Below are 22,204 nucleotides of genomic sequence, written 5' to 3' on the forward strand. Positions count from 1 at the left end.
CTAATAGCTCTCTAATTTCTAACAGGAAATGATAAAAATCATTGGGAATTCTAAAGTGTTTCTGCTTGGCTACAGGGGATGTTCCATTCTATTTTAATGTTAAGATTCTATGATCTTAATCTGCAGTAATACAGTTGTTTGTTGTTCTGAGAATAAGAGGAGACAGCGGAGTTTTATTTCGGAATTCAGGAAAATTTAACATCCATAAAATCCATATACCCAACATTTCCAGTCAGAAATATTTTGTGGTCAGATTAACATGATCAGAAACTGTAATAATAACATTTTACTAATTAAAAAAAAAAAAGAACTGAGAGCCAACACTTCTCTCTTTCCCAAGAAATTAGGAAATCCTGAAGAAAGGACTGATGAAAAAAATAAAGGCAAAACTTGATCAAATGATTAAGGGTAAGGAGTAATTCTGAATAATATAAATGCCTCTATCTCTAAGATGGATTGTAGTTAAGTTCCCATAGATTGACTGGTAAAGTCTAGAGAAAGAAACTATGCATGTAAAGTGAAATTCTTTCTAATATAAATAAATTAAAAGGTGATGATTATTGGATACTTAGGCAATAAAGTGTTGCAGGAAAGAGATTCCTAGTAGACTAAACAAGACTGGCACTAAAAAGCTCTATTTTGGCTTTGGTGTGGAAGCGTGGCTTCAACAGCATAGTCTTTTAACAAGGAAACAGCATCAGCAGGAAAGGGGCTGGTGGTCTATATTAGTTAAGAGGTAGTTCCACATGGTACCTTAACAGGCATCAAGGAAGCCATAATGCAAACAAGGAAAATGGCAGGTTGCCACATAGTTCAGAAGAAAACAATTATGCTTGAGATTGTATCACATCTTCCAGGTAGAGAATCTGGGAGGCTTTGAGGGCAAGCTGTCAGTGCCACAGTAAATAGATAGTCAGAGCTTGAGACATAGCGTGAAATATGTGAATCTTTAGACACATCTTCACTGAGACCAGAGTGTTGATATGAATACCTAACTGAGCAAACAAAGATATTGGTTAAAGAATCCATTTTTATTCAGCAAATTTGCACTGTCAGGGAAAATAACAAATGAATTAATTTTGAGTCTACGATATAGTGAAAAATTAAGATCACATGAAGTAGAACACCCTTAAAATGAGGGGTTATATGTATGCCAGCAAAGTGATATGACAAGTGAGTCCAGAAAAGAGAATTTTGGAGAGATACTGTAGAGCAAAAAGAAGCATAAGAAATAACAGGAATGCTTTGGATTTGAAGCGATTTAAAAAATCAAGTAAAATATGTTAGTTTTGTGACTAGGAAGTAAGGGATACAGATAGCTTTGGACTAGAATTAAAAACTCAAAAAACCTCAAGACATTTTTTGTCTCTATCTCTTGGCTCTGCATTTCTATGTCTTTCTTGGCTTAATTCTCAGGCAGGCTTTTGCCGCACAGTGGCAAAACTGTTCAAATGCAAAGTTTACTTCCCACCAGTCTGGCAAACTCAGGGAAAAAAATAAGCACCTCTTTCTCAACAGTTTAAGCCAAAGACTCAAGACTGATTCTTAATTGGTTTCTGACTTGGTTTATAAACCCATCCCTGAACAGAATATTGTGGCAAGGAAATGGATTGTCTTGATTGTCCTATCCTAGATCATATGCCTACCACTGCAGGTGAGAAATAAGGCTAACTATGCATTAACAGACAGGGCTTCCCTGGTGGCTCAGACAATAAAGAATCTGCCTGTCATTCAGGAGACCTGGCTTTGATTCCTGGGTCGAGAAGATCCCCTGGAGAAGGGAATGGCAACCTACTCCAGGATTCTTGCCTGGAGAATTCCATGGAAGGAGGAGTCTGGTGGGCTACAGTCTATGGGGTCGCAAAGAGTCAGACACGACTGAGTGACTAACACTTTCACTTTCATGCCTTAACAGAACGGGTGAAATATGGTCTCTGTGTGATTACAGGAAAGCTATGTGCTGTTACCAATAAAGGAGGAGATGCTTGACAGGGATAAATATTCATCACATTTCACATGTTGAAATCTTCTGGTTCATGTGTATAATATCCTAGAAGATATTATCACTAAAAGTCATTGCTAACTATGGAAGCTATATAATCAGAATTATGGTAATGGAAAGTATCATGCACATGTAAGTATGCTAATACATTGGTGATTTAGTATACAATATTTGTCATGAAGTATCTATGATAAAAGCTGAGTTTGGTTTTTGTTTGATATTTCATATATATACTTGCCTTTGTTATTTTTGTCCTATATTATTATTCCAAATTCTGAAGGTATTTTCCATATGACTTTGAGATTCTTCCTATTAAAGTATATAGAGTATATTTTCTTATGCAAATGACATTATCCTCAAAGCCACTAAATATAGCTCTTAGGCTGATCCACATGTCTTCCTTTAATCAATGGAATATTTTCACACTGAAGCAAGCAAAGGCTTTATGTGTCCTTTCCTGGTTAGACTTGGTCCCTGTATTTCTGCCTTGAACCATAAAAAGAATATACCTTGTGTAGCCACTGATTGAAGAAAATGGATCAGATGTGACTTTAATTGACAGCCTGAAGTCAAGTCCAGGTAAACTGCAGCATGAAGCAGAGATATCTCAACCTGCAGACCTCAGAGCAAGAAATATAAGCATTTGTTGTTTTAACTGCCTGAGATTTTGAGTTTATTGATTATGCAGCATTATTAAAACTGAAAACTATTCAACTTTTTATACTATTTGTGAGTTACATTCTACTTATTTTCAACATTATACGTTGCTGTATAAAAATAGTGCTATAAAAAATAGTAAGAAGATTTTGACATATTACAGATTATTTCATAATACAGACTTCCCAAGTGGAGCTAGTGGTAAAGAATCCACATGCAAATGCTGATATGCAAGAGACAAGGGTTAGATCCCTGGGTCTGGAAGATCCCCTGGAGTAGGAAATGGCAACTGCGCCAATATTCTTGTTTGAGAAATCCCATGGACAGAGGAGCCTGGCAGACTCCATGGAGCTGCAAAGACCTAGACATGACTGAGCACACATACATACATTTCATAAATGACTTTACAAAAATTTAACTGTTAAACCTCTCAAAAATGGCCTTCCCTTGTGGCTCAGTTCGTAAAAGAGTCTGTCTGCAATGAGGGAGACCTGGGTTCAATCCCTGGGTTGGGAAGATCCCCTGGAGAATGGAACAGCTACCCACTCCAGTATTCTGGCCTGAAGAATTCCATGGACTATGCAGTCCATGGGGTCGCAAACAGTCAGACACAACTGAGTCACTTTCACTTTGGGCTTCCCTAGTAGCTCAGAAAATCCCTGGAATTTCCCGCCCTGGAAAATCCCATGGGCAGAGGAGCCTGGTAGGCTGCAGTCCACGGGGTCGCTAAGAGTCGGACACGACTGAGCAACTTCACTTTCACTTTCCACTTTCATGCATTGGAGAAGGAAATGGCAACCCACTCCAGTGTTCTTGCCTGAAGAATCCCAGGGACGGGGGAGCCTGGTGGGCTACCATCTATGGGGTCGCACATAGTCGGACACGACTGAAGTGACTTAGCAGTAGCAGTAGCTCAGAGGGTAAAGCATCTGCTTGCATGCAGGAGACCCAGGTTTGATCCCTGTGCCAGGAAGATCCCCTATAGAAGGAAATGGCAATCCACTCCAGTATTCTTGCCTGGAGAATTTTATGGACTGAGGAGCCTGGCAGGCTACAGTCCATGGGGTTGCAGAGAGTTGGACATGACTGAGTGACTAACACACACCCTCTCCAAAAAAATTTCCCATGTAAAGTATTGAAATTAAACATCAAAATATAATATTTTAAAGGGTTCTTCCTGTGCTTAAGTTTAAAAGCAACATATCACGCTCCTATAGATGTTTTCAAGCTGCCAAGGACAAGGAGGGAGAATGTGAGGACAGGCAATCCAGCCCCTAAACATCCCTTTGCAACTCCATACAGAGTAGCCTCATTACTATATTTTTCTTTTGGTATTTCACATAATGTTTTAATTTTAAAAAGGGCAGAGTGAGGAGATTCTCCTGATAAATTAAAAAACAAATTTGTAGCCTACTTGACTACAAAATCATCTTAAATAGAAAATAACAAATTTCCCCCTTACTCCTAAAGGTAATTTGTTTATATATACACTAATTAAACCCACATGTAAATAGCTAAAAATAACAAAATAACTATGCTAATGATTCATCAGTTCAGTTCAGTTCTGTCGCTCAGTCGTGTCTGATTCTTTGCAACCCCATGAATCGCAGCACGCCAGGCCTCCCTGTCCATCACCATCTACTGGAGTTCACTCAAACTCACGTCCATCGAGTCAGTGATGCCATCCAGCCATCTTATCCTCTGTCATTCCCTTTTCCTCCTACCCCCAATCCCTCCCAGCATGAGAGACTTTTCCAATGAATCAACTCTTCGCATGAGGTGGCCAAAGTATTAGAGTTTCAGCTGTAGCATTATTCCTTCCAAAGAACACCCAGGGCTGATCTCCTTTAGAATGAACTGATTGGATCTCCTTGCAGTCCAAGGGACTCTCAAGAGTCTCCAACACCACAGTTCAAAGTATCAATTCTTCAGCACTCAGCCTTCTTCACAGTCCAACTCTCACATCCATACATGACCACAGGAAAAACCATAGCCTTGACTAGATGGACCCTTTGTTGGCAAAGCAATGTCTCTGCTTTTGAATATGCTATCCAGGTTGGTCATAACTTTCCTTCCAAGGAGTAAGTGTGTTTTAACTTCATGGCTGCAGTCACCATCTGCAGTGATTTTGGAGCCCAAAAAAATAAAGTCTGACACTGTTTCCAATGTTTCCCCATCTATTTCCCATGAAGTGATGGGACCAGAAGCCATGATCTTCGTTTTTTGAAGGTTGAGCTTTAAGCCAACTTTTTCACTCTCCTCTTTCACTTTCATCAAGAGGCTTTTTAGTTCCTCTTCACTTTCTGCCATAAGGGTGGTGTCATCTGCATGTCTGAGGTTATTGATATTTCTCCTGGCAATCTTGATTCCAGCTTGTGCTTCATCCAGCCCAGTGTTTCTCATGATGTATTCTGCATAGAAGTTAAATAAGCAGGGTGACAATAAGCCTTGATGTACTCCTTTTCCTATTTGGAAACAGTCTGTTGTTCCACGTCCAGTTCTAACTGTTGCTTTCTGACCTGCATACAGGTTTCTCAAGAGGCAGGTCAGGTGGTCTGGTATTCCCATCTCTTTCAGAGTTTTCCACAGTTTATTGTGACCCACACAGTCAAAGGCTTTGGCATAGTCAATAAAGCAGAAATAGATGTTTTTCTGGAACTCTCTTGCTTTTTCCATGATCCAATGATTCATCACAGAGGAAATTTTCCTTTCCTGATCAGTCTAAATAACCACATTATAAAAAGTAGGCATTTTCCCTATCACCCCTTTAACCAAGCTTTTACTAGAATATGTGCCACGTTAAACCTTGTTAATATAAAAGATTCTAGCTATGTGTGAAGGGTACTCTTGAGAGAGGAAGTGAGATATTCTATCATTTGCATTCATAAGTCTCCATCTGTGGAATATATGTGTTACTGCTACATAGAAAATAAAAATACTTCCAAGCAACTTTTCAGCTGATGTGTAAGTAGAAATGATTATTACAGGTTTTGTCAGTCAGAGCATTCTTTAGTCTTAAGTGAAAAATGGTAGAGTAGGCAGAAACTGATATTTAGTGGTTGGAAGACTGCTCAGAGTCCACTTACATATCTTCCCCATTATGATATTACTACCAATGCAGTCATACCTCTGAGTTAAGATCATTTCCAGGAGACTCTTAAAATAATCATTAAAATTTAATTCGGTTGACATAAATATTATTAAGCCTTTAAAACTACGGTTTTTCCAGTAGTCATGTATGGATGTGCGTATTGGACTATAAAGAAAGCTGAGCACCAAAGAATTGATGCTTTTGAACTGTGGTGTTGGAGCAGACTCTTGAGAGTCCCTTGGACAGCAAGGAGATCAAACCAGTCAATCCTAACGGAGATCATTCCTGAATATTCATTGGCAGGACTGATGCTGAAGCTGAAAATCCAAAACTTTGGCCACCTAATGCAAAGAACTGACTCATTGGAAAAGCCCCTAATGCTGGGTAAGATTGAAGGCAGGAGGAGAAGGGGATGACAGAGAATGAGATGGTTGGATGACATCACTGACTTGATGGACAGTTTGAGCAAGCTCCGGGAGTTGGTGATGGACAGGGAAGCCTGACATGCTACAGTCCATGGGGTTGCAAAGAGTCGGACATGACTGAGCTACTGAACCTAACTAATTCTTGTGAATTCTGCATGACCAAATGGTGCATAAGGGTAGGAAGGTTTCACAAGGGAGATAAAATCAAAGACAATCGTGGGCCATAGATAAGAATTCCAGGAATTCCAAAGCAAATTAAGTATTAGAGAGAACTCTGAATATTTATTAAAATGTCAGTAGTAAAGAATAGAGAAAATGTATAGAAAGAAACCATAACTGAGGTTCTTTTTTATTCATATTCTTTATTAAAATTATTTATTTTGACATAAAATGCTTATTACATCTTTAAAACACAAAGAACCATGAAGGAGACTTATTTTTCCTTATTCAATTATTTTTTATTTTTTAAGGAATAGCTATCTTTACAGAATGCTCTGGCTTCTTTCTGCCACTTCACTCACTAGAGGAGTGGGTAGTCTTTTGATTAGTTTGGAAGGAAATATTGGACACATATAGCCTAGTTCCTTCTCTCTCTTGGCATTGATTTTTATTTTTTTTAATTTTTCTTCATTTTCTTTTTTAACTTTACAATATTGTATTAGTTTTGCCATATATCAAAATGAATCTGCCACAGGTGTACACGTGTTGCCCATCCTGAACCCTGCTCCCTTCTCCCTCCCCATACCATCCCTCTGGGTCATCCCAGTGCACCAGCCCCAAGCATCCAGTATCGTGCATCGAACCTGGACTGGCGACTCATTTCATATATGATAGTATACATGTTTCAATGCCATTCTCCCAAATCATCCCACCCTCTCCCTCTCCCACAGAGTCCAAAAGACTGATCTATACATCAGTGTCTCTTCTGCTGTCTCGTATACAGGGTTATTGTTACCATCTTTTTAAATTCCATATATATGCATTAGTATACTGTATTGGTGTTTTTCTTTCTGGCTTACTTCACTCTGTATAATAGGCTCCAGTTTCATCCACCTCATTAGAACTGATTCAAATGTATTCTTTTTAATGGCTGAGTAATACTCCATTGTGTATATGTACCACTGCTTTCTTATCCATTCATCTGCTGATGGACATCTAGGTTGCTTCCATGTCCTGGCTATTATAAACAGTGCTGCGATGAACATTGGGGTACACGTGTCTCTTTCCCTTCTGGTTTCCTCAGTGTGTATGCCCAGCAGTGGGATTGCTGGATCATAAGGCAGTTCTATTTCCAGTTTTTTAAGGAATCTCCACACTGTTCTCCATAGTGGCTGTACTAGTTTGCATTCCCACCAACAGTGTAAGAGGGTTCCCTTTTCTCCACACCCTCTCCAGCATTTATTGCTTGTAGACTTTTGGATCTCAGCCATTCTGACTGGGGTGAAATGGTACCTCATAGTGGTTTTGATTTGCATTTCTCTGATAATAAGTGATGTTGAGCATCTTTTCATGTGTTTGTTAGCCATCTGTATGTCTTTGGAGAAATGTCTATTTAGTTCTTTGGCCCATTTTTTGAATGGGTCATTTATTTTTCTGGAATTGAGCTGTGGGAGTTGCTTGTATATTTTTGAGATTAGTTGTTTGTCAGTTGCTTCATTTTCTATTATTTTCTCCCATTCTGAAGGCTGTCTTTTCACCTTGCTTATAGTTTCCTTTGTTGTGCAGAAGCTTTTAAGTTTAATTAGGTCCCATTCGTTTATTTTTGCTTTTATTTCCAATATTCTGGGAGGTGGGTCATAGAGGATCCTGCTGTGATGTATGTCAGAGAGTGTTTTGCCTATGTTCTCCTCTAGGAGTTTTATAGTTTCTGGTCTTACGTTGAGATCTGTAATCCATTTTGAGTTTATTTTTGTGTATGGTGTTAGAAAGTGTTCTAGTTTCATTCTTTTACAAGTGATTGACCAGTTTTCCCAGCACCACTTGTTAAAGAGATTGTCTTTAATCCATTGTATATTCTTGCCTCCTTTGTCAAAGATAAGGTGTCCATATGTGCATGGATTTATCTCTGGGCTTTGTATTTTATTCCATTGACCTCTATTTCTGTCTTTGTGCCAGTACCATACTGTCTTGATGACTGTGGCTTTGTAGTAGAGCCTGAAAGTCAGGCAGGTTGATTCCTCCAGTTCCATTTTTCTTTCTCAAGATTCCTTTGGCTATTTGAGGTTTTTTGTATTTCCATACAAATTGTGAAATCATTTGTTCTAGCTCTGTGAAGGATACTGTTGGTATCTTGATAGGGATTGCATTGAATCTATAAATTGCTTTGGGTAGTATACTCATTTTCACTATATTGATTCTTCCCATCCATGAACATGGTATATTTCTCCATCTATTAGTGTCCTCTTTGATTTCTTTCACCAGTGTTTTATAGTTTTCTATATATAGGTCTTTAGTTTCTTTAGGTAGATATATTCCTAAGTATTTTATTCTTTTTGTTGCAATGGTGAATGGAATTGTTTCCTTAATTTCTCTTTCTATTTTCTCATTATTAGTGTATAGGAATGCAAGGGATTTCTGTGTGTTGATTTTATATCCTGCAACTTTACTATATGCATTGATTAGCTCTAGTAATTTTCTGGTGGAGTCTTTAGGGTTTTCTAAGTAGAGGATCATGTCATCTGCAAACAGTGAGAGTTTTACTTCTTCTTTTCCAATTTGGATTCCTTTTATTTCTTTTTCTGCTCTGATTGCTGTGGCCAAAACTTCCAAAACTACGTTGAATAGTAGTGGTGAAAGTGGGCACCCTTGTCTTGTTCCTGACTTTAGAGGAAATGCTTTCAATTTTTCATCATTGAGGATAATGTTTGCTGTGGGTTTGTCATATATAGATTCTATTATGTTGAGGTATGTTCCTTCTATTCCTGCTTTCTGGAGAGTTTTTATCATAAATGGATGTTGAATTTTGTCAAAGGCTTTCTCTGCATCTATTGAGATAATCATATGATTTTTATTTTTCAATTTGTTAATGTGGTGCATTACATTGACTGATTTGTGGATATTGAAGAATCATTGCATCCCTGGGATAAAGCCCACTTGGTCATGGTGTATGATCTTTTTAATGTGTTTTTGGATTCTGATTGCTAGAATTTTGTTAAGGATTTTTGCATCTATGTTCATCAGTGATATTGGCCTGTAGTTTTCTTTTTTTGTGGGATTTTTGTCAGGTTTTGGTATTAGGGTGATGGTGGCCTCATAGAATGAGTTTGGAAGTTTACCTTCCTCTGCAATTTTCTGGAAGAGTTTGAGTAGCATAGGTGTTAGCTCTTCTCTAAATTTTTGGTAGAATTCAGCTGTGAAGCCGTCTGGACCTGGGCTTTTGTTTGCTGGAAGATTTCTGATTACAGTTTCAATTTCCGTGCTTGTGATGGGTCTGTTAAGATTTTCTATTTCTTCCTGGTCCAGTTTTGGAAAGTTGTACTTTTCTAAGAATTTGTCCATTTCTTCCACGTTGTCCATTTTATTGGCATATAGTTTCTGATAGTAGTCTCTTATGATCCTTTGTATTTCTGTGTTGTCTGTTGGGATCTCTCCATTTTCATTTCTAACTTTATTGATTTGATTTTTCTCCCTTTGTTTCTTGATGAGTCTGGCTAATGGTTTGTCAATTTTCTTTATCCTTTCAAAGAACCAGCTTTTGGCTTTGTTGATTTTTGCTATGGTCTCTTTTTTTTTTGTTTGTTTTTTTTTTTTTTTGTATTTATTTCTGCCCTAATCAAACACAAAGAACAAATATTAAAAGCAGCAAGGAAAAAACAACAAATAACACACAAGGGAATTCCCATAAGGATAACAGCTGATCTTTCAATAGAAACTCTTCAAGCCAAGAGGGAATGGCAAGACATACTTAAAGTGATGAAAGAAAATAACCTAAAGCCCAGATTATTGTACCCAGCAAGGATCTCATTCACATATGAAGGAGAAATAAAAAGCTTTACAGACAAGCAAAAGCTGAGAGAATTCAGCACCACCAAACCAGCTCTCCAACAAATACTAAAGGATAGTCTCTAGACAGGAAACACAAAAAGGGTGTATAAATTCGAACCCAAAACAATAGATTAAATGGCAATGGGATCATACTTATCAATAATTACCTTAAACGTAAATGGGTTGAATGCCCCAACCAAAAGACAAAGACTTGGTGAATGGATATAAAAACAAGACCCCTACATATGTTGTCTACAAGAGACCCACCTCAAAACAGGGGACATATACAGACTGAAAATGAAGGGCTGGAAAAAGATTTTCCATGCAAATAGAGACCAAAAGAAAGCAGGAGTAGCAATACTCATATCAGATAAAATAGACTTTAAAACAAAGGCTGTGAAGAGACAAAGAAGGTCACTACATAATGATCAAAGTATCAATCCAAGAAGAAGATATAACAATTATAAATATATATGCACCCAACATAGGAGCACTGCCATATGTAAGACAAATGCTAACAAGTATGAAAAGAGAAATTAACTATAACACAATAATAGTGGGAGACTTTAATACCCCACTCACACCTATGGATAGATCAGCTAAACAGAAAATTAACATGGAAACACAAACTTTAAATGATACAATAGACCAGTTAGACCTAATTGATATCTATAGGACATTTCATCCCCAAACAATGAATTTCACCTTTTTTTCAAGCGCACACAGAACCTTCTCCAGGATAGATCACATCCTGGGCCATAAATCTAGCCTTGGTAAATTCAAAAAATTGAAATCATTCCAAGCATCTTTTCTCATCACATGCAGTAAGATTAGATCTCAAATACAGGAGAAAAACTATTAGAAATTCCAACATATGGAGGCTGAACAACACGCTGCTGAATAACCAACAAATCACAGAAGAAATAAAAAAAGAAATCAAAATTTGCATAGAAATGAATGAAAATGAAAACACAACCCAAAACCTGTGGGACACTGTAAAAGCAGTCCTAAGGGGAAAGTTCATAGCAATATAGGCATACCTCAAGAAACAAGAAAAAAGTCAAATAAATAACCTAACTCTACACCTAAAGCAACTAGAAAAGGAAGAAATGAAGAACCCCAGGGTTAGTAGAAGGCAATGATTTTTATATGTTGATAAAGAAATTCTTCTGAAGTCACTCTGCCTTTCCAGGGGCCCTGCTCCAGTTCAGCCTGTTGAGTATAAATGTCTATTTAATTCTTAAGTTCACTTTTAAGACTGTCATTTGCCCACTAATGAAAACTACAGAGTGAAGTAAGTCAGAAAGAAAAACACCAATACAGTATATTAATGCATATATATGGAATTTAGAAAGATGGTAACGATGAACCTATATGCAAGACAGCAAAAGAGATACAGATGTAAAGAACAGACTGCTGGACTCTGTGGGAGAAGGTGAGGGTGGGATGATTTGAGAGAATAGCATTGAAACACGTATATTATCATATGTGAAATAGATCACCAGTCCAGGTTCAATGCATGAAGCAGGGTGCTCAGGGCTGGTGCACTGGGATGACCCTGAGGGATGGGATGGGGAGTGAGGTTCAGGGGAGGGGGGGTTCAGGATGCGGAACACATGTACACCCATGGCTGATTCATGTGAATGTATGGCAAAAACCACCACAATATTGTAAAGTAATTAGCCTCCAATTAAAATAAAAGATAAATTAAAAAAAAAAAAAAAACAACCACTGTCTTCTGTCCATGAAATTCTTCAGGCAAGAATACTGGAGTGGGTAGCCCTTTCCTTCTCCAGAGGATTGTCCCAACTCAGGGTCTCCTGCATTGCAGGTAGATTCTTTACTGTCTAATCACCAGGGAAGCTCTCTCTTATATTATTAGCTTTTAAATAAAGGCAATGCTTTGGTTTCTATCTTCCTTACACTTTTCTTTGGTTTTTCAATAAATTTCACCCCAGAAACTGGGAGCATTTGGTAAATTTAAAACTAAACCTCTATGAAATGAAACTATATTTACCAAAATATGCTTTTCTCAGAAAAATTTCTATTTAAATATTAGTCATTTTTATTTTCCTTCCCTTTGTTGGCTGTTTTTTTTTTTTTTAAACAAAAAATGGATATCAATTTCTTCATTGATTTGGTAACTTTAGAATATATATAAGGCAGAAAATACCCTGTAACAAATAATGCTTTTCCTTCTCAAATGAAAAAAAAAATTAATATATTTTCAGTTAAGGAGAATTTTGTTGGATAAAATTTATTAATACTCATTATGATATAGGAAAACATTTTATAATTGAGCTCTCTTCTACAAAGCCAGGAATATTCCTAAAACCATTAGTTTCTGGCAGATTGAGGGGCTTTTCAAAATTTTATATTAAGCTTGAAGTGTCCCTTGCTGCTGCTGCTGCTGCTAAGTCGCTTCAGTCGTGTCCGACTCTGTGCGACCCCACAGATGGCAGCCCACCAGGCTGCCCCATCCCTGGGATTCTCCAGGCAAGAACACTGGAGTGGGTTGCCATTTCCTTCTCCAATGCATAAAAGTGAAAAATGAGAGTGAAGTCACTCAGTCGTGTCCGACTGTTCGTGATGCCATGGACTGCAGCCTACCAGGCTCCTCCGTCCATGGGATTTTCCAGGCAAGAGAAGTGTCCCTTGACTGACAGTTAAATCAAGGGATAGTCCTATTATTTCCATCCCCAGTGATATAAAAATAGTAAGTAGGAAGGAGGATGTCATTCAAAATCAAATATTTTAACACATGACAATAGAAATGTGTAGTGAGGACTGACAAATACAGATTTACACAAACTTGAAAGGTTCATATATTAGCAGACCTATTTGCTAGTGGACTACAGTATAATTTAATTTCATTTAAACTGCACAGCTGGGGGCTGGTAGGAGGAGTATGAAAACCATAAAAGTAATGTAAACTAAAACTTAATAAACTAATTCTGATGATATCAATTAAGGACTGATAGTTCCTAGAATTTCCCCATGGTAACATATAATTATCTTGCATAGGTAGAGATATTCTATATATTTGGAAATGCTATTGTTAGTATTAATACATCAAACCTAATAGGAAAGACTTGAGGGGAAATGTATTAGTCTCTTTCTACTTATCCAAAATATTTTCCAATAGTATCTTATAAATCTCCCTCTACAGCCTCAGTAATCAACTGATCTATTTATCACCACACAGTCTCTTTCATTCCTTTGTGCCCCTTTCACACCTTTCTTCTTGGAATACTCCTTCCTCTTTTATCCTCCTTTTAAAACCTCCTTATCTAATTATCAACACCTTCCTTCTCCACAAAGCTTTCTCAGACCATCTCAGAACATGCATCATTTCCCTCCTTTGAAGTCAAACAGCCTATTTGTTGTTGTTCAGTCCTAACTCTTTACGGCCTTAAGGACTGCAGCACTCCAGGCTCCCCTGTTCCTTCACTATCTCCCAGAGTTGACTCAAATTCATAGCCACTGAGTCAGTGATGCCATCTAACCATCTATCCTCTGCCAGCCCCTTCTTCTTTTGCCTTCAATCTTTTCAAGCATCAGGGTCTTTTGCAATGAGTTGGCTCTTCACATCTGGTGGCCAAATTATCAGAGCTTCAGCTTCAGCGTTAGTCCTACCAATGAATATTCAAGGTTGATTTCCTTTAGGATTGACTGGCTTAATCTCCTTGCTGTCCAAGGGACTCTAAAGAACCTTCTCCAGCACCACATTTTGAAAGCATCAATTCTTTAGGACTCAGCCTTCTTTATGATCCAACTTTCAAATCCATATTGGAAAACCCAAGCTTTGACTATACAGAGCTTTGTCAGCAAAGTGATGTCTCTGCTTTTTAATACAATGTCTAGATTTGACAGCTTTCCTTCCAAGGAGCAAGCATCTTTAATCTCAGGGCAGCAGACATGGTCAGCAGTAATTTTTGGAGCCCAAGGAAAAAATCTATCACTGCCTTAACTTTTGACTTTTTCCTCTTCTATTCATCAGGAAGTGATTAGACCAGATGCTGTGATCTTAGTTTTTTAAATTTAAACCAATTTTTCACTCTTTTCACTCACCCTCATCAAGAGGCTCTATAGTTCTTCTTTACTTTCTGCCACTAGAATGGTATCATCTACATATCTGAGGTTGTTGATATTTCTCTCAGCAATCTTGATTCTAGCTTCTGATTCATCCACCTGGCATTTCCCATGGTGTGGAACCATGAGCTCGATGGACATGAGTTTGAGTAAGCTCCAGGAGTAGGTGATGGGCAGGGAAGCCTGGTGTGCTGCAGTCCATGGGGTCACAAAGAGCTGAACAAGACTGAATGACTGAACTGAACTGAACTCTGCATAGAAGATAAATAAACAGGTGACAATATACAGCCTTGTCATACTCTTTTCCTAGTTTTTAACCATTTAGTTGTTCCATGTTTCTTTTTTTTTTTTTTTTTAATTTTTTATTCCTTTATTTCTCATGTGTTCCCCATCCTGAACCCTCCTCCCTCCTCCCTCCCCATACCATCCCTCTGGGTCGTCCCAGTGCACCAACCCCAAGCATCCAGCATCGTGCATTGAACCTGGACTGGCATCTCGTTTCATACATGACATTTCACATGTTTCAATGCCATTCTCCCAAATCTTCCCACCCTCTCCCTCTCGCACAGAGTCCAAAAGCCTGTTCTATACATCAGTGTCTCTTTTGCTGTCTCGTATACAGGGTTATTGTTACCATCTTTCTAAATTCCATATATATGCGTTAGTATACTGTATTGGTGTTTTTCCTTCTGGCTTACTTCACTCTGTATAATAGGCTCCAGTTTCATCCACCTCATTAGAACTGATTCAAATGTATTCTTTTTAATGGCTGAGTAATACTCCATTGTGTATATGTACCACAGCTTTCTTGTCCATTCATCTGCTGATGGACATCTAGGTTGCTTCCATGTCCTGGCTATTATAAACAGTGCTGCGATGAACATTGGGGTACACATGTCTCTTTCCCTTCTGGTTTCCTCAGTGTGTATGCCCAGCAGTGGGATTGCTGGATCATAAGGCAGTTCTATTTCCAGTTTTTTAAGGAATCTCCACACTGTTCTCCATAGTGGTTGTACTAGTTTGCATTCCCACCAACAGTGTAAGAGGGTTCCCTTTTCTCCACACCCTCTCCAGCATTTATTATTTGTAGACTTTTGGATCGCAGCCATTCTGACTGGTGTGAAATGGTATCTCATAGTGGTTTTGATTTGCATTTCTCTGATAATGAGTGATGTTGAGCATCTTTTCATGTGTTTGTTAGCCATCTGTATGTCTTCTTTGGAGAAATGTCTATTTAGATCTTTGGCCCATTTTTTGATTGGGTCATTTATTTTTCTGGAGTTGAGCTGTAGGAGTTGCTTGTATATTTTTGAGATTAGTTGTTTGTCGGTTGCTTCATTTGCTATTATTTTCTCCCATTCTGAAGGCTGTCTTTTCACCTTGCTAATAGTTTCCTTTGATGTGCAGAAGCTTTTAAGTTTAATTAGGTCCCATTTGTTTATTTTTGCTTTTATTTCCAATATTCTTGGAGGTGGGTCATAGAGGATCCTCCTGTGATGTATGTCAGAGAGTGTTTTGCCTATGTTCTCCTCTAGGAGTTTTATAGTTTCTGGTCTTACATTGAGATCTTTAATCCATTTTGAGTTTATTTTTGTATATGGTGTTAGAAAGTGTTCTAGTTTCATTCTTTTACACGTGGTTGACCAGATTTCCCAGCACCACTTGTTAAAGAGATTGTCTTTAATCCATTGTATATTCTTGCCTCCTTTGTCAAAGATAAGGTGTCCATATGTGCGTGGATTTATCTCTGGGCTTTCTATTTTGTTCCATTGATCTATATTTCTGTCTTTGTGCCAGTACCATACTGTCTTGATAACTGTGGCTTTGTAGTAGAGCCTGAAGTCAGGTAGGTTGATTCCTCCAGTTCCATTCTTCTTTCTCAAGATTGCTTTGGCTATTCATTCTAACTATTGCTTCTTGACTCATACACAGGTTTCTCAGAAGACATGTAAGGTGGTCTGGTATTCCTGTCTCTTTAAGAATTTTCCAGTTGGTTGTGATCAACACAGTCAAAGGTTTACCGTAGTCAATGAAGCAGAAGTTTTCCTAGAATTCCATTGCTTTTTCTATGATCCAACAAATGTCAGCAATTTGATCTCGGGTTCCTCTGCCTATTCTAAATCAAGCCTGTACCTCTGGAAGTTCTCAGTTCACATACTGCTGAAGCCTACCTTGAAGGATTTTAGCATAACCTTTCAAGCATATGACGTGAGTGCAATTGTATGATAATTTGAACATGCTTTAGCTTTGCATCTGGGATTGGAATGAAAACTGACTTTTTCCAGTACTGTAGCCACTACTGGGTTTTCCAAATTTGCTGACATATTGAATGCAGGACTTTTTAACAGCATCATCTTTGAGGATTTTAAATAGCTCAGCTGGAATTATATCCCCTCCACTAGCTTTGTTCATAGTAACACTTCCCAAGGCCCACTTAACTTCACTCTCTAGGATGTCTGACTCTAGACTGACCACACCATCTTGCTTATCTGAGTCACTATTCTACCTAAAAACAAATTATGTGAGTGGCTCAATAAAATGGTTTTGTATAATTCATCTGTGTATTCTTGTCACCTCTTCTTAATCTCTTCTGCTTCTGTTAGGTCCTTACCATTTTTGCCCTTTAACATTCCCATACTTGCATGAAATCCTTCCTTGATAACTCCAGTTTTCTTGAAGAGATATCTAGTTTTTCACATTCTATTGTTTTCCTCTACTTGTTTGCATTGTTTATTTGAAGAAGGCCTTCTTATCTCTCCTTGCTATTCTCTGGAACTCTGCATTCAGTTGATCTTTCCCTTTCTCCCTTGCCTTTCACTTCTCTTCTTTCCTTAGCTATTTGTAAAGCCTTCTCAGACAACCATTTTGCCTTCTTGCAATTTTTTTTTTTTTTAAGGATGGCTTTGGTCATTGCCTCCTGTGCAACATTATGAACCATCATCTATAGTTCTTCAGGCACTCTGTCTAGCAGATCTAATCCCTTGAATCTGTTCATCACCTACACTGTATAATCACAACAAATTTGAGTTAAGTCTGGTTTTTCCTGACTTTGTAGAGCTTCTCCATCTTTGGATGCAAAGAATGCAATCAATCTGATTTTGGTATTGACCATTTGTTGACATTCATATCATCTCTGGGGTTGTTGGAAAGGGTTGTTTGGTATGACCACAGTATTCTCTTGACAAAACTGTTAGCTTTTGCCCAGTTTTATTTTGTACTCCAAGGCCAAACTTGCCTGTTATTCCAGGTATCTCTTGACTTCCTACTTTTGCATTCTAATCCCCTATGTTGAAAAGGACATCTTTTAGTTTTGGTGTTAGTTCTAAAAGGTCTGGTATGTCTTTGTAGAACCAGTCAACTTGAGCTTCTTCAACATTAGTAATTGGGGTATAAATTTGGATTACTGTGATGTTGAATTGTTTGCCTTGGAAATGAAACAAGATCATTCTCTCATTTTTGAGGTTGCACCCAAGCACTACATTTCAGACTCTTTTGTTGCCTCTGAGGGCTACTCCATTGCTTCTAAGAGATTATTGCCCACAGTAGTAGATATAATGGCCATATAAATTAAATTCTTCTATTCCTGTCCATTTCAGTTCATTGATTCCTGATGCTGATGTTGAATCATGCCATCTCCTTCTTGACCACATCCAATTTCCCTGGTTCATTAATCTAACATTCCAGGTTCCTATGCAATATTGTTCTTTATAGCATTGGATTTACTTTCACTGTCAGACACATCCACAAAGAATGCCATTTCTGCTTTGTCTCAGCCACTTCATTCTTTCTGGAGCAATTAGTAATTGCCCTCCACTCTTCCCCAGTAGCATGTTGGACACCTTCCAACCTGGGAACCTCATCTTCCTGTTTTGTATCTTTTGCCTCTCCATACCGTTCATGGGGTTCTCCAGCCAAGAATACTGGAATGGTTTGCCATTCCCTCTGCCAGTGGACCAGGTTTTATCAGAATTCTTCACTATGACTCATCCATCTTGGGGGGCCCTGCATGGCATGGTTCATAGCTTCACTGAGTTATGCAAGTCTCTCACCATGACAAGATTGTGTATGTTCTATGGAGCAGCAAACAACACATTATCTATATTTTATTGTGCAATGTTAAGTATTTCCCTCTATTTTTATAAATGTATGATGCAGTTCTATTTTGTTCTCCCAACTACCCTGGTACATAAACATGGATAACAAGTTTTGAAGTACCTAAAGAGTTCTATGCACTTAATAAATATACATTGGATTGATTGATATGCACCTGCATTAAAACATACAGTTTACTTAATCTTTACTTGTGGCCCTACAGCACATGTAAGAAAATATACACAGCTAAGTCTGACATTTCTGATAGTGGCATTCCTACAAATCCTATGATCTAGAACTGAGTTATAAATACTAAAATTAAGACATAGATTTTCTGTCAATGAACATTTAGCTAATGACACAGACTGACTCTGGCAAGATTTCAAATTAGAGGTGCATTTTACTTTCTGCTCCAATTCCAGTGCTTTGTGATTTTCTTATTTGAGTTAGATTTTAGGAGAGTTCACATTGACTGACGTCAGCATTAAGAATAAATAACACAGCTTCTTAGCCATTAAAAAGAATGAAATGATGCCACTTGCAGCAATATGGATGAACCTAGAGAGTGGCATGGGTTTTCCTGGTGGCTCAGTGGTAAAGAATCTGCCTGTAATACAGGAGCTGCAGGAGATGTGGGTTTGATCCCTGGATTGGGAAGGTCCCCCTGAAGGAGTGCATGGCAACCCACTCTAGTATTCTTGCCTGGAGAATCCCAGGGACAGAAAAGCCTGGTGGGCTACCGTTTACAAGGTCACAAGGAGTCAGACATGACTGAAGCGACTTAGTATGCACACACACACAGAGTGTCATATTGAGTGAAGTAAGTCAGACAGAGGAGGAGAAATATTGTGACATACCATATATGTGGAATCTAAAATGAGATGATACAAGTGAATTTAAAAACACTCACAGACTTCAAGAATGAACTTGTAGTTGCTGGGGGAAAAAATGGGGGAAGAGATAATTAGGGAGTTTGGGATGGACATACAGACACTGCTATATTTAAAATGGATAATCAACAAAGACCTACTGTATAACACATGAACTCTGCTCAATATTATGTGGCAGCCTAGATGGCAGAGAGTTCGGGGAGAATGGATACATGTATATGTATGACTGAGTCCCTTTGCTGTTCACCTGAAACTATCACAACATTGTTTATTAATCAGCTATACCTTATTTTTAAAAAGAATAAAAACCACATATTTAGTGAGAAGTTGAAGAAATATGCATTTATCCAGGAATAATGGTTAGTATATCAGTTCAGTTCAGTTCAGTTCACTCAGTTGTCCAACTCTTTGTGACCCCATGGACTGCAGCATGCCAGGCTTCACTGCCTATCACAAACTCCCAGAGCTTGCTCAGCTCTGTTTGAGCTCTGCTTCAAACTCATGTCCATCAAGACGGTGCTGCCATCCAACCATCTCATACTCTGTCATCCCCTTCTCCTCCTGCCTTCAATCTTTCCCAGCATCAGGGTTTTTTCTAAGGAGTCAGTTTTTCGCATCAGGTGGGCAAAGTATTGGAGCTTCAGCTTCAGTATATTATACAATTTCTCATTTAATATACCAGGTTAAAAAAGTAGATATTAATTTTATTAAAATTAAACTGAGGTGAGGAAACTGAGGTTCAAAGAAGTGTTTCCAAAATGTCCATTAATTGAATTGATGAAAATATAAGCATTTCATGACAAAAAAAAGTCCTTAAAAAATATCCCTCTCAAATGGGTTGTATTTTGCAATTACAGAGAAATAATAAATATTAGCTTTCATTCTAGTGTAAATGGTGCTTTTTGTACCTAAACTCTTCCAACACACTAAAAACAAATTATGTGAGTGGCTCTTAGCCATACTTCACTTTTTCCCCAGAGTTCATGTTCAAGGACAAAAAGAGCAAACAGGCTGCATATTTGCCCATCTGTTCAATTTCTTGTGAAAGACCTTTGAAGGTTTCTGTTTTTTTAAAATATATCACTTTCCCTTCTGTTTTTTTAAAGTATTATTTTTATTGGCACTCAAATAATTTCTTCTAAAACTTTATAATTTTCTGCAACAAACTGTAAGCTGCATTTGATAAATCTAGATTTGTTTTCTCTTTATCTTTAGATTTTTAAAAAGAGGCTTGCAAAGGGAAACAAAAGAAGAGAAAGATTAAATCAATTAAACCAGCCCTAAATAAAGGCCCTGAATTTTTTCCAGTTACTTTCAAATTGGAAGGAAGGAATTTGTTTTGATACAGTCATAAGAACAAAAGGCAAATGTTCTAAAAAATTAGGTTTAAATAAAGATTTTTCTATTTTTGCAAAAACCTTATGACTTATTGCTTTATACCACAGAATGTATAATCTCTTTGGTTTCTTGAACATAAATGTCTTTAGGAAGCCTTTATCATATACTGGTCCAGCATCTAGATGCACTGTATTTGAGTTTCATTCTTTTGCATGTGAAAAGTGAGAGTTAGTTGCACAGTCATTCCCATCTCTTTGCGACTCCATGGACTATATAGCTTGCCAGGCTCCTCTGTCCATGGAATTCTCCAGGCAAGAATACTGGAGTGGGTTGCCATTCCCTTTTCCAAAGGGTCTTCCTGACCCAAGGATCGAACTCGGGTATCCCACATTGCAGTCAGAGTCTTTACTATCTGAGCCACCATTTAAGTCTTGAAAGTCATTTCAAAATTTTTTTTTTCAGTGCTGTAAGACAGGGGTCCATTTTCATCCTTTTGCCTGTAGAAAATAATTTTTTTCAGCATCATTTATTGAAGTGACTATCCTTTCCATACTGACTGGTGTTGGCACCCTTGTCAAAGATTGTTTGACCATATATGTGAGGGTTTATATCTAAGCTCTGTTCCACTGGCCTATGTGCCTTATTTTTGTGCCAATATTGTATTATTTTGATTACTATAGTTTTGAAATTTAGTCTGAAATAAGGAAGAGTGATGCTTCAGATTTTTTTTGTCTTTCTCAAGATTTCCTCAGATATTCAAGGTATATGGTGATATCATATGAATTTTAAGATAGCTTTTTATTTATATGAAAAAATGCCATTGCAATTTTGACAGGGATTGCATTGAATCTGTAGATCATTTTTGGTGATATGTACATTTTAATAGTGTTAATCCTTCCAACCCAAAAACAGGATATCTTTCTACTTGTTTATGTCTTCTTCAGTGTCTTTCCTCAATGTTTTACAGTTTTCAGCCAACAGATCTTTCACTCCCTTGACTAATTATTTTTAAGTATTTTATTATTTTTGGTGCTGTTGAAAACAGGATTGCTTTCTTAATTTCTCTGATGGCTTGTTGTTATTATAATGATTTTTTTCATGTTGATCTTGTATCCTGCAAATTTACTGAATTTGTTTGTTAATTCTAAGAGGTATCTTTCTGGAGTATTTAAGAATTTCCATATATAATATCTTATCATCTACAAACAGAGACAATTTTACTCCTTCCTTTCCAATTTGAATGCCTTTTACATCTCTATCTTGCCTAATGTGTTCCTATACTGCTTTGAATAGAAGTGGAGAGAATGGACATCCTTGTGAGGTTCCTGATTTTAAAGAAAAAACTCTCAGACTTTCACATTTGAGTATGATGTTATCTGTGGGCTTGTCATGTATGATTTTTATTATGTTGAGCTTGTTGTTTAGTTGTCGTGTTCAACTCTTTCATGATCCTGGACTGTAGCCCGCCAGGCACTTCTGTCCATGAGCATTGTCAGCAAAACTTTGGAGTGGGTTGCCATTTCCTTCTGGAAAGGATACTATTGATTGAACCCTCATCTCCAGCATTGGTAGGTGGATTCTTTACCAAAGAGCCATCAAGGAAGCCCTATGTTGAGTTACATTCCTTCTGTGC

This window comes from Bos indicus, chromosome 3 (assembly GCF_029378745.1).
Source record: "Bos indicus isolate NIAB-ARS_2022 breed Sahiwal x Tharparkar chromosome 3, NIAB-ARS_B.indTharparkar_mat_pri_1.0, whole genome shotgun sequence".
In the NCBI taxonomy this organism is placed as follows: Eukaryota; Metazoa; Chordata; class Mammalia; order Artiodactyla; family Bovidae; genus Bos; species Bos indicus.